The sequence below is a fragment of the Octodon degus genome, unplaced genomic scaffold (genome assembly GCF_000260255.1).
Source record: "Octodon degus isolate 3935 unplaced genomic scaffold, OctDeg1.0 scaffold00015, whole genome shotgun sequence".
Lineage (NCBI taxonomy): Eukaryota > Metazoa > Chordata > Mammalia > Rodentia > Octodontidae > Octodon > Octodon degus.
In genome coordinates this window covers 7,363,422-7,376,516 of record NW_004524591.1, presented here as the reverse complement: position 1 = coordinate 7,376,516, position 13,095 = coordinate 7,363,422, and the positions used below count along the sequence as shown (strand labels likewise).

The window sequence follows — 13,095 nt, the reverse complement described above, 5'->3', positions numbered from 1 at the left end:
AAATTAAGAACATAAATTTCACAATCTAAAATTTTAATTTTGTGCAATATTTTCATTTAATGCATGTGTATTTGAGTAATTGTAAAATAAATGAATTTTTAATGTTTTGAGATATAGTTTAAACTGTCTTCTTAACCCAACAACTTACATTCCGTTGTTGCTGCATCCTCTTATTGAAGGACTTGTTTTAAAAGTCTTTTTGTCACTTCTTGTAAAATTCTTTTATTAGTAGTAAATTTTGCTTATGGGAGCATGGCTCCTGTATTACAAGGGAAAACATGAAGAGCACATTTTAGGATTAAAATTGTTACAAGATACCTTGTGCATATCATTGTACAGTAAGTGTCAACTGTGTGCCTAATTGTTCTACCAGTACTTCCTTCTTTCACAAAGAAGAAACAATCAGAATGTCAGTTATTTTTATTAACTAAAAAGATTTAAAATTTTTATTTGGTTTGCGTTATATTCTGTCCACTAGAGAATACTAATAAAGTATTAACAAACATTTTCACTGAGTTTATTTAGTAATGTATTTTTGTGACTTTTTAAAAATGTTTGCTCAACCATCTTATTTTTAGCGCTTTGTGTTTATTTTCTTCTCATTTTAGAAATTAAGCAATTAAAATTATAGGGTAATAGATGAGCTTTTGCTGGTGTGATGATGCATGCCTGTAACCCCTGCACTGTGGAGGCCAAGGCAGGAGGCTTGCTCAGGCCAACGTGGCCTACCTAAGCAAGTTCAAGGCCAGCCTGCACTACATAATGAAACCCTATATCAAAAAAAAAAAAAAAAAAAAAAAAAAAAAAAAAGAAAGAAAGAAAGAAAGAAAAAGCTTTTGAATAATGACTTACACTAACTGAATTTAATTTTCTCTTCTGTGGTATGGGTCAAATAATTTACTATCACAGTGTTTACGAAACTTTATATTTCTCTGTGTTAAATTCATATTTTAGGTAATATTGCAGGTATGTTCTGTATCCCTTCTTGTCCCATTTTTTCCCTTCATACTGGAATTTGAGCCTTCAGACTTAGTCATACTAAGTAATTGCTCTACAATTGAGCTACATCTTCATCCCACTTTCAATCCCAAAAGGCAGGAGACTGAGTACTCAGCAGTGTGCCTGTGCTTCTTCACTGGCTATAATATTAGTTGCCTTTTTAGAACCACATCCACGGACTTTTCAGATGTCAGTTGTGATAACTGCTGCTTCACCAGGGACTGGCCTAACCTTTGTAGAATGATGCTGTGATAATCCCCTTAAATCATTCCTAGGTGAGACATTTTATATTATTACGTGATTTATGCAGAAACATCTGTAGTGCTATCCAAAATTCCTTAATGTTCCTTCATAATTAAGTAGAATATCAAAAGTTCTGAGGAATCTATTTAATTTTGCCTAGCTAAATTCCCAAGTGTAGTCAACCACAAATGTTTGACATGAACAGTTTGAGGATCATGTACCCAGGGAATATAGTTTGAAAAATGTTAAATAGGGGAGAAATAAAAGGTATTAGCATCTTTAGTTAGGGAATATAACCTAGACTGAAGCATGGAGTGAGACAATAGGACTTTGTGTTGCAGGGCCCCAAAACCTTCCTGCTGGTGACTTGCTAGAAAGCTCGCAGGACTCCTGTACTCATATTCACAGACAGCTTAAAGATAGAGCAAAAGGAAACAGAATGAGCCCAAAGGAGAAGGCATGTGGGGAGAAGTATGAGAGAGACTGGGCTCAGGCTCCCAGAAGTTCTCTCCCAAAGGACGCACGGGGGATATGCTTAGTTCTCCCAGCAAGGAGTTGTACTAACAAGTGATAAGTGTTGCTAACTGCTAAGACTTCATGCTTCTGGCTCTTGTTTTGCGCAGGAGGTACCTTCTGCCCAAAATCCCAGACTTAGAAGGAAAGCCTGTGTTCAGTGTAAACCTTATCTTGTTCAGGTAGTTTAGGCTTAATGAGCTTTTTACCAGTTCAACTTTATGAGCTATTGGTGCTATTTTATGTTCTGCAACGTACACATAGAAAAACTAAGGCATAAAATGATGTCAGTTGTCCAAAATTTAAGAAACGCGAAGTGCGCAAGCTGAACTCAACTCGGGTAGTTTGGCTTTTGAATCTATGCCATGGATTCTTAATGGTGGCACTGTTGACATTTTGAGCCATGGATATTTAGTAGCTTTCCTAGGCTCTGCCATTCATACTTAACTTGCTTCCCTGATATAACAAGCAAGAATGTCTCTAGACATTGCCAACTGAATTGTTGGGCAAAGTTGCTACCAAGTGAAGGACCACTGACTGAAGTAAGCTCTCAGTCACAAGAACAAAGTAGAACTGAAGACTTTGGCTCTGCTTAAGTTTTGTCTTTTTTTTTTTTATGTCTCATAATTACTTATTAAAAGAAGTGACCAAATGAATCCTGGGCCCAGCACATACATCACACTGAGACACCAGACCTTCCACATCTCTGGGTCCCCTTCACCTCTGCCCCAGGCCCTGGAGCACAGGAGTTTAGTAGAACTCTTCATTGTCAGAGTCTGAGTCAATGCCTTGGTTCTGAATTTGACTTTGCTTGCCGTAGACAGGCCACCTGGGTGCTGGTAGTGGCTTCCTCTGGCTTCTTCATGCGAATAAACCAGGGGAATCAAAGGGAGATCACCTTCTCACTGTCCACCAGTCCCTGGGCCACAGGGTAGATGGAGAGAGAGAAGTCAGCACACTTCACCCACCACACAGCGCTGGGATCCAACCAGAGGTTGGGCATCATAGCACCATCTGCCTGCAAATAGGGCCGACAGGTGGGCAGCACCTGGGCCTGGAGATGCTGGTAATGCTGTCCAGCAGCTCATCGCTGAAGCCCATGCCAAGCTTGCATATGGCATGCAGCTCCTCACTCTCATCGTAGGCAGCCAGTAGGAAGTCCCCATAGCGGTTGACCCACTTTCCCTGGCCCAGGTAAGCACTAATCACCATAAGGTTCAGGGTGTCACCCACACCATCCAGGTAGTCCTTCAGCTTGAGTCAATTGTGCAGCCTCTTGGCAATCTCATAGGTGGCATTGAAATCCAAGGTCTTCACCATCAGCCCCTCGCAGGATTCTTTCACCAACTGCTCCAAGAACTTGGCAATGAGCTCCATGTCCTTGGTGTCCAGGGAGGTGGTGAAAAGAAACTCAGTCTTTCATCTCTACAAAGGTTTTCCAGAGGAGCTGCCAGCATCGCAATGGGCTCACGGATCAGGGACTCTCTGCTGAGGTAGATGAGGTTGAAGGCAAACGGACACACCTGCACCTGGATCTCAGCCGCATCCACCTCTTTCTGTTTGCAAGTAATTACTTGAAATGACTGGATCTGCTTCTTTTCCAGGTCGCAAGGCATAGATTCAGTGTCCAGGATAAAGGATGTGACTGAGGGGAGTTTAATCTTGGGGATGCAGCTGATGACATCAGGGTACTTTCCCGTGTTGTCTTCCTGATGCCTGCTGAAGATTTCACCTCCTGCCTTCCAGGACATGGATCTGTGCCCTCTGCCCATCGTATTTGTACTCGTAGGTGAAGGCTGCTTCATCAAAGCGTTTCAGGACCTTACTGATGCCCCAAGTAGGACAAGCCAACATGGGTTTCAGAGGAACCCCTGGGCTCAGCCTGCAGTGCTCCGGCAGTGCTTCAGGCCATGCTCAGCAGCATGGGGATGATTCGGTCCAGGTCAGCCACCTCGTAGAATGTCTGCTTCAAGATCATGCCTTGCTCCTCCAGCCTCGACTGTGTGTGTGTGTGTGTGGCTGAACCAGGGATTGAACTCAGGCCCTTGCGCTTGCCAGGCAAGCACTTATTCTACTGAGCCATCTCCCCAGCCCAGCCATGACTTTCTGGCCTCTCCGGTCTTCCCCTTCTGTGATCCACAGTCGCTGGAGGGCATTCTTGGCCTGGGGATGGGTGTGATTCTCACAGCCTGGGAAAGGGCAGCCAGCCCTGACTGCTTGGCTAACCCAAGGCGGAGCCAACTACTCAGCGCCCTTGTGGTGAACTGGGCTTCCAGGTAGTGGTAGGCAACCAAGAGGCCTTTGATGATATCCATCTTCTTGGTCATGGAAGCACTGCTGGTGAGCCAGGCACTGCCCTGGAGCTTGGAGAAGACCCCAGCAGTGTTAAGAGGGGGCAGTGGAAGTGTTAGTCTCTGGGTGCTGTGGCTGTTTCAGCCACTAGCCCCCCATCGCCCTTCTCAGCAGCCTCAGCCCAGACAGATTCTAGCTGCTAGCCTGTGGCCTGGGCCACTGCCTTGAGAAGGACATCATCACCAGTGCCTAGCTCCAGGCCCGGCTGGAGAGACCCAAGACAGTTAAGGATAAGGTAGAGGATAGGGAACAGGTCTGGAGGGGATAGGGCCACCACAGAGTGCAGCAAGTTGCTCAGCATCTCCACCATCCAGAGCCGAGCAGGAAGTTCCTCATATCAAATGTCCGGGCCACAGCCAGGTAAGGGCCCTTCTGGCCCCATCTCCAGCAGGCATCCTCAATGGGATGGTGGTAGTTCTTGGCGGGATTATAGCTCATCGGGTCCAGGGGTCCCTTGGCTGCCTCCTTTCCTGGAGTATCTGACTGTTCCTCTTTCACTTTGGTTTTGACTGGTGGCTTCCGGGGTGGGAAAAAATTGCTAAGGGTCCTGGGTCCTCTGGAGGCAGGACTGCTGTGGTTCTTTTCCTGTGGCTCCTGTTTCTGGGCTACCTTGGGTATGGAAACACTCTGTCTTTGCCAGGGTCTTGCTGAGTTCTCTGCTTTGGAAGCTCAGCAGGTATCAAGGGCTGGCTCCCCTCCTTGTCCTCCATCTTCCTCTTCGTGGCTTCTCTGCCCTTGTCCTCACTCTGATCTTCCAGGATGTCCTGAATGACCTGTTTTGGGAGCTGTTTCCAAGCTGTGAGACACTTTGGTATTCCTGATGAGGAGATGCCCATGAGGGAGGTCCCTGAGAAGGAAGGGCTGTTCTTGGGACACACGGCAGGGCTGGGGTGGGGGGGTGCCCTGTGGGGAGTCTGGCCCTGGCTGGTCTTTGGTGGAGCTGAGGGCTTCATCATCCTCTTCCCCTTCACTGCTCCAGACCCTGGTTGCCTTCCGCCCTGGCCGCTTCACTGAAGAGTCACTCTCAGGCACCACCCCTTTCTGCTCCTTTAGTGCCGCCTTTGGAGGGGTCTCCGTCTCTCTGCTGGTGCTGTTGGTTTCCTGATCAGGCTTCTTTGCTTTACCCTCTTTTGTGGGGAAGAAAAATGATGTGATACTTACTCTGCTGCATGATGGTATTAGAATTCTCTCTTGTTAGCCTATTTTTCTCTTGTCAGCTGTTCCTTGCACTCAGTGGTTCGGGACTCCACACTTGGCTTAGCTGAGTGCACCTGGCAGCCCTAGATTCGCGCCACAGATTTCAACTTTTGTCTTTTCTCTTTGGAGAAACACTAACATATCTTGCCTTATGGATGGGGTGGAGCAACAAAATCATATTTTGCCTTACTTTCATTTGACTAAGTATTTCTGTAGCTGAGGGAAGAGTGGAAGAAGGATTTTGCCTCCAGAGGCAGACAAGAAAAATAGTTTTTCAAGATGTGAGCTGAACGATTGATTAGATGGACAAATTGCTGTTTTGTTCCCTGACAAGGTTAATTATTAACTCAGTACCACTGGCATCATTAATGCCAAAATATTCATAATTGTATTTTCCTTTAAAATCACTTGTTCTGTTTATGAGTCAGTCCTTTAGAAGCCTGGAATTTTCCATGCTGTCTTCATTGCAAGTAAGTTCTCTTGTCTCGGGGTTTTCCCTTAATAGATGAACGTTCCACTTGGATATCCAGGTAACTCGGGTACTGGGTGACTTTGCCTCTGAGAAGTCCTCCTTTGCCCCAAGAGACACCTTGCTCCAAGAGACACCTCGCCCCAGAGATGGACCTCACTCATTAGCTAGAATGTGGACCCTTGCTGTCCTCTAGCCCCGGACCCTAACCTTTGGGAGTTCTTGGTTTTGGCCAAGGTTGCTTCTAGGTTTGACTGATGGACAGCTGCAGTATTTCTTTATCCGTGGAAGGAAGCTGACTTTTGTAACCGGTGTCATTGGACCATGTGTCTGTCTTGTTTGCCTGTCTTGCAAAGTTTGAAAATCTACTGGCATTTCAGTGAGGCCAACAACTCGTCTCACCTGTAAGATGAAGAAATTCTTTGTATTGCAACCTACACCAGTTTCTTTCGCCACTGGCAGAATTCTCCATGTTTGTCTTATTTGTATAGTACTATGAGTTTAACAAAAAGGTTAAAGAAAAAGACTTCGCGCGCTTGCTAAGAAGAAAGATGCTCCCTGCGATTTGCTTTGTCTCTTACCACAAATTGGTAAATTCTGTTCCTTATTTTTTGATTGATGGATTAAGTTGTAAAGGTAAAGCTGTTAATTGTGTTCATAGCTCGCATGAGTGTGCACACCGGCACACTTTTATGTGTTAGAAGAAAGCCTTTTCTCTCTTTAGGGAAGTAACTAGCCTTTTACAAATGCTTGTAATTGTAATCCTTGTGTTTGCAGCTTGCATTCATTCACTTTATTGTCTCTCAATGTGTGGAAATTAATTAGGCATAAAAATTGGACATTTATATGCACTACTGGAGGTAATTTATTCAAACCCACAAATTAACTATCAAATAGGGGGGAAAATAAAATAGTTTCACATGATTTTAAAGACTTGCGACTCAAGAATGTTCCTTGTTTTGTAGAACAGTTTCATGAGCAAGAATGTATAAGAGGTGATACAAATATAGGGTGAGTGTTCAAATTTTAAAAATGTATTATAGTAAAAGACACATAGCCATTGATCCTCCCCAGAGTATTCCCATTTGCTTCAAATACATTTAGCTCATTGTTCTTATCACTTTCCGGAGGGATCCTGGGAGTCCTCTTCCGTGTCTTCAGGTGAGGTTGTAAGTCCAGGGAGTGCTGCTCTGTGCGCCACCCAGCAGGAAAGCAGAACATTGCAGTGTGTCCTCTCTGCCTGACTCACAGCAGCTGGCTTTCTGTTGCGCCTGGCTCTTCCTCAGTCAGAATAACCACAAAAGCTCAGTGTTTTAAATTGACCCAAGATATCGAGGTAGTCACAACAGCATGAGTAGAAGCTCTCATGAAAGAGGACTCCCAGGTGGTTTCTGAAAGTGGCAAGCTGCTGGGTGTGGTAGCGCATTCCTGTAATTCCTGTACTCTGGAAGCTGAGAATGGAGGATTGTCACAAGTTCAAGGCCAGCCTGGGCTACATGATGAGTTCAAGCCCAGGCTATAAACTGCATAGTGAGAATCTGGGCCAAAACAAAACTGAAAGGGCCAAGGATGGGATAAGTGTGTTCCAAGTGAGGAGCATTTTGAGGGGGATTAATGGCAATGTTACTGCAGTAAATTTTAAAAATTGCAACATTTGCCATATTTTTTAATTGCAAATTAATGGGAACAACAGAAGTGGATTGCTTTGGGCTTGTCTGGAGCTTCACGACTTCCTAAGCAACCTGAACCACATTGAGTAGACTGTCTTTCTTTCTTTTATTAGAAAGAAATATCTTGTTTTAAAAAACAAACCACACGTAAGTGTGAGCAGCAAATCACATGTATACACTGAAAGAAAAAAGTCATCACTACTCCAGCATTGGTTCCGTAAGTAATTCAAGAGTGGGATAAAATTCTTTTATTTCATGAGTGTAAAGTATTTTCTAAGTGGGTTTGTCAATAGACTGCAGGTCTCTGCTTCCCCTCCAACCTAAATAATAGATTTAAATCTCTGTGAATTTAGTGGTCCTGTTTTGACAGACATAAACAGACTAGGATTTAGGTAGGTAAACAGAACCAAATAATTTTCAAAGAGAAAGAAAAAAAAAAAAAAAACCAATGGATAGACTTGCTGCCCAAGTATCTGAGAAAACTGAAACACCCAACAGAGATGATTGGTGGGAAAAAAGCAATGATCTCAAAAAGTAGCCTTGATTGCAGGTAAAAGAAACAAAGATACACGTATGCTCTAAAGAATACTAACACCAGTATTTTTAAATAAAATGTGGGTTTTCTTAATTTGATGTGTAAATACAGAAAGGTTCAGTTTAGGTAAAGATAATATACTATTATTAAGGTAAATACTTGGATAAGTTAGGATTGATTGATTTTCATATTTATGTATTTATTTAGATGATGTCCCACTTTGTATTCCAGAATGATCCTGAACTCACTGTAGTGCAGGTCAGCTTTGAACTCGTAGTAATCCTCCTGCCTCAGCCTTCTCAAGTGCTGAGGTTGCTGGCAGCCTCCACCACTGTTGGCTTAATAATGTGTATTTTTTTAAAAAAAGTTTGTGCCTTAATATGAAAAGTAGTGTTAGTCCAAGTCTCTAAAACTTTGCTGTTTTCTTACGAAAAGCCTTAATTTGAACACGATAAATCTCCTACATTGATTGAAGCAGTCAAGTAAGTGGTTGTTGTTTCCACACAATATTTATAATGATGAAAATATAAAGCATATATGTTCAACTAAACTAGTAGAATTATAGTTATTTTGGCCCTCAGGGCACATTTGAGACTACCTGGAAACAATTTTGCTGGCTGTAACTATAGAAGTTGCTGCTGGAATTATTAATAAGCAGAGGCCAGGGTTGATGCTAAACATCCTTTAGCCCCTGCAACAAGGAACTAACTAGCTGATCCAAACTGTAGTTGCATGAGGTTGAGAAACCCTGAACTGAGTCAAATTAGAACTTTATAAGAAGATTTACTCCTCTGATGCTACTGATGACAAGATAATGCCATGTTGATAACTATTCCATTTACATTGCCTATGTGAAGAAAGTTCTCATTACTTTGAATTTCATCTATGTTGTTACATAATTTTATTAATAAAATTCCATTGTATGGATATACCACAGTTTTTTATCTGTTCACCTTTTGGATGACATTTATTTGAAGTTTTGGGTGATTAATAAAATGCCCATAAAACATACAATAAATATTTTGACTATTGTTTCTAGTTCCTCAGTAATAGTTTCTAAATCCCTGAAACCTTCTGCATAGTAAGAGGGTGTTATTTGTGAGCCCCATGGATCATAGGAGTTTGTACAAAGAAGAGAAGATGACTTGGGATCTTGGGATCATGCTGTTCTCCAGAAAAATCAACCATAGAATTGGAATTGGGGCCTAGAACCTCACCTAAGACTCTGACATCTAGGCACAGACCCTAATGATGTTGAAGAGCTTTTCTGAGTTCTGTAATGCTGTGTTGAGTTCTCAACTATGGGAACTCCTGGATTTGGAGCCTGTTCATCAAAAGGGCAGCTGGCATCAGAAGTGCTTGTCAGAGACTGCTTTAAAGCTGTGGAGAGTGACCCTGATTCATGATGGTTAGGATCAGGAGCTGCAGTGTGCCCGTGGTAGATAAACCTTCATATATAATTCTCATGTTTTAATTCTCTTGGACAAATTCATAGTGATCTAGAAAAATATAGCTCCCATCCTGTTAGGTGTCAGATTAGCCAAGTTCATGGTCTCACAACATTGAGGAATAATGAAATTGCAACCCAAAGGAGGAAGCTAGCAGAGTTTTATTGGAAATAGGGAGAAAAATTGCTCCTGGATTTCCAGGATGGGTCCTGAGTGGGAGCCACCAGGGCTCTTTGTCAGGGGTAACTGGTACAACAAAATCACAACCTGGGTACAGTCAGTCAAACTGCAGTCAACCTATGGGATTACAAGTATGGCTGCTTTGCTAATACTGAACCAATAGGGAATTGAGTCATGTAGTAAGGTTATATGGTAAAAGAACAACAGCATTTTTGGGAGGGGAGAGCAGTATGGGTCTGATTTTCTGGTCACCACCTAGGTGTCTAATGCCTATCTAACTGGCTGGGCCAGATGGTGCTGTTTAGGGGCTAATCTCACATTTACCTCTGCAGGCCGGCTGCTGCATCTCTATCCTAGAGGACTGCCTACCCAAAGTTGCCTCTGGACACAATTCTAATGTCTTTATTTTTTTTTTAAATGTATCACTTATTTAATTAAGTTTTAATAAGAAATTTAGAACACTAATTTATGAGGATAAATTCCATTTGTCAGAGCAAAAACAGATTGCAGGCAGCCCCAGAGCTGGAACAGCTTTGATTTCTGCTAAAATCTGTGAGTGTATCACTTTCTGATCCACTTTGTCCTGCTCTGAAATCTGGTATCTGTCTTTCTTGGTGTCTAAGATCTCACCCTCCTGGTGTCTGGGTTTCCGCTGCTGCTGCTTCTTGCATGGAACATCAGTGAGGTGTTTGGGGGTTTTTACCTTTTTGATATCAATTTTTGTAGAGGTGGCAATGATAAATTTCTGGTGCTCTTAATCCATGGAAAGAAACCCTTCAGTCAGCATGTGGGGAAACCTTGAGCTAGCCTCACTCCTGGCACCATCTTGATCATCCTCATCAGGCATCATAGAGGCAAGAGAGTGGTCTTCCTGAAGCAGTTGGCCAGTGGCTTGCTACTTGTGACTGGGCCTCTTAACCTTAATCGTGTTCCTCTACAAAGAACACACCAGAAATATGTCTCTTTTTTTGTGCTGATGTCCTCAAGGGCCCAATCCTTTTCTGACTGTATGTTAATTTCTATCTAGTTTAGCTGTTTGTAATACTAGCAGTGGAATTTCCAAGTTACATGTATAGTCAGTATTATGAGAAACTACCAAATCAGTCATAGCAGTGTGTATTCCCACCGGCAGTTTCAGTTGCTCTTCTTCCTTACCAGCATTTGGCTCTTTAGTTCCTGGGAAAGCTGTGTTTGAAGTCCACAGTGTAATTGTCATTTTATTCTCAGGTCATTTATTGGCTTCTCTGCACTATCCTGAGATTTTTTTTTCCTTGTTGCATACATATTTAACATTTATGTCTTTATGGAGAATTGACCTGTTTATCATTGTCTGTTGCTTCTCTTATTCCAAGCAGTATTCTTTGTTCTGAAGTCTGTTTGGCCTGATATTAGTAAATGCAATCCAGCATTCTTTTGGTTAGTGTTTGATGTGTATATTGTTTTTGTTTTCAACCTGTGTGTTTGTATTTTAGGGAATGTGATGACAAACTTTTCACAAATGACTAGAAAGCTAATATTGTGGGTTTTATGGAAAACATACGCTTTCCATTACATACTCTTTTTCTCTCTTAACACTTTAAAATGATAAAATGGTTCCTTACTCTCTGACCTTAAAACCTTGGCCTGAGTGTACTGACCATTATTTTAATGGGTTTCTTGTGACAAGATATAATTAGTTGGTTGTTTTTGTTTGTTTTGTTAAAAACCTCTTCCTTTGGGTAGTTAAGCCATTTGTATTCAACCACTATTGATACGGTGGTATTTAAATTTGCCATCTTTAGTCCCACTTGCTCTTTTTACTTCTTTTGGGTTCCTTATTGTGCTTCCATTTCATTTTTTCTAGTGATTTGTTGGCTTTTTTTCTTTAAAAAAACATTAGTGGTTGGCTGAGAATATAGCTCAGCTCTAGGCCAGTGACAGCAAACCTTTCAGAGATGAAGTACCGAACTGCAACCAAAATCCCACTTATTTATCACAAAGCACCAACTGCAATTAGACATGAATAGTGAGATTGCTTTTGTTTGTTTTGGTTTTGTATTTTAGCATAGGGCCTACAGGACCTCACTATACAGATTGGATTCATAGTGATTCTCCTTGTTTTCAGCCTTCCAACACTGGGATTGCAGGCAAGTGCCACCATGCCCAGTCTCAATCTCTATTTCAGCACACCATGGGGGCGGGGCCGGCATGGCACGCTGAGGATCAAACCCTGGTCGCTGTGCCAGACTAATATGTGCTTTAGTCTGCTGAGCCATCTGGCCGGCCCTTAATACTGAGATCTTAATTTAGGAAAAACAACGCATACATTTGGCTGTGCTGCACTGAGGGCTCTGTGTGCCCACTGGGCCCCTCATGTGTAAGTTCGCTGCCACTGCTGTAAGCTGTGGGTTTGATCTCTTGCACCACGCACATACAGAACAAAACCAGAAAACAATTGATGGTACCCCTAAAGCTTAAAAGCCTTATAGTTCAGTTTCTAATTTTGTTACATCTCTCTTACCATGATTGCAAACAAGAAAAATATTTTTATATTCATCATTGTCATTTCAGTGCTTCTCATTTCTTTGGGCAGATTCAAATTTCTATCTAGTAATACACTCTTGCCAGGAAAATGTACCGTTCCTTGTGCTACATCTGCTGCCAGGCACTTCTGTCAGTTCTTATCTACAAAAATTTTCTTTAAAATTTTTTTTTTTCTTTTCACCTTCACTTTTGAGTAATGCATGGAAATTTCACACTGACTATACTTTCTTCCACTGTACTTTAAATATGCCACTCCATGACTGTAAAATTTAGTAGTTACCGTGGACTTTAGAAGCAGGAAGGGAATGATGAATAGGCGAAACACAGGAATTCTGGCAGGATAAAATGTTCTGTATAAAACTATAATGCCATTAGGTATAATGTCAGACCCCATAGAATTATACATTGCAAAGCATAAAGCTTCTTTAATTTATACTGTGGACAGTAGTTACATTGATTATTTACTATAATTATATTACAATAATAAATAACAGGCACCACACTGATGCAAGCTATGTTAATAATAGAAATGGGTGGGAGGACCCTAGGGGATTGGTCGGGCATGTAGAGTTCTACGTAGGATTAAGTTGTATGACTGCAAAAGTACCAAAAATAATAATATCAATAATTGTTGAATGCCACTTCTTTGTATGACTTGCATGGTTTTGAATGAGAATTCTTTTTTATTTTTTTTTATTTTTAGGGAAGGGTCTACAGGGTGTCCAGGGTCTCACTCTTAAATCGGACTCTTAGTGATCTGCCTGTTTACAGCCTCCCAAGAGCTGGGATTACAGGCGTGTGCCACCATGCCCAGCCTCAATTGCCATCTCAGTGCACCCCAGGGGTGGGGCCAGCATGGCAGGCCTGGGGATCGAACCCTGGGCCCCTGCCTCAGCTTGCAGGCACTTTAATCCACTGAGATATTTGGCCAGCCCTTGGATGAGAATTCTTTTTTTTTTTTTTTTT

General features: G+C 42.1%; 1 pseudogene; it reads right to left on the bottom strand.

Annotated features, from left to right (window-relative positions):
• Window positions 1-2,505: 2,505 nt before the first annotated feature.
• The window catches only part of LOC101579771, a 63,395-nt pseudogene continuing 52,805 nt past the window's right edge, over window positions 2,506-13,095 (bottom strand).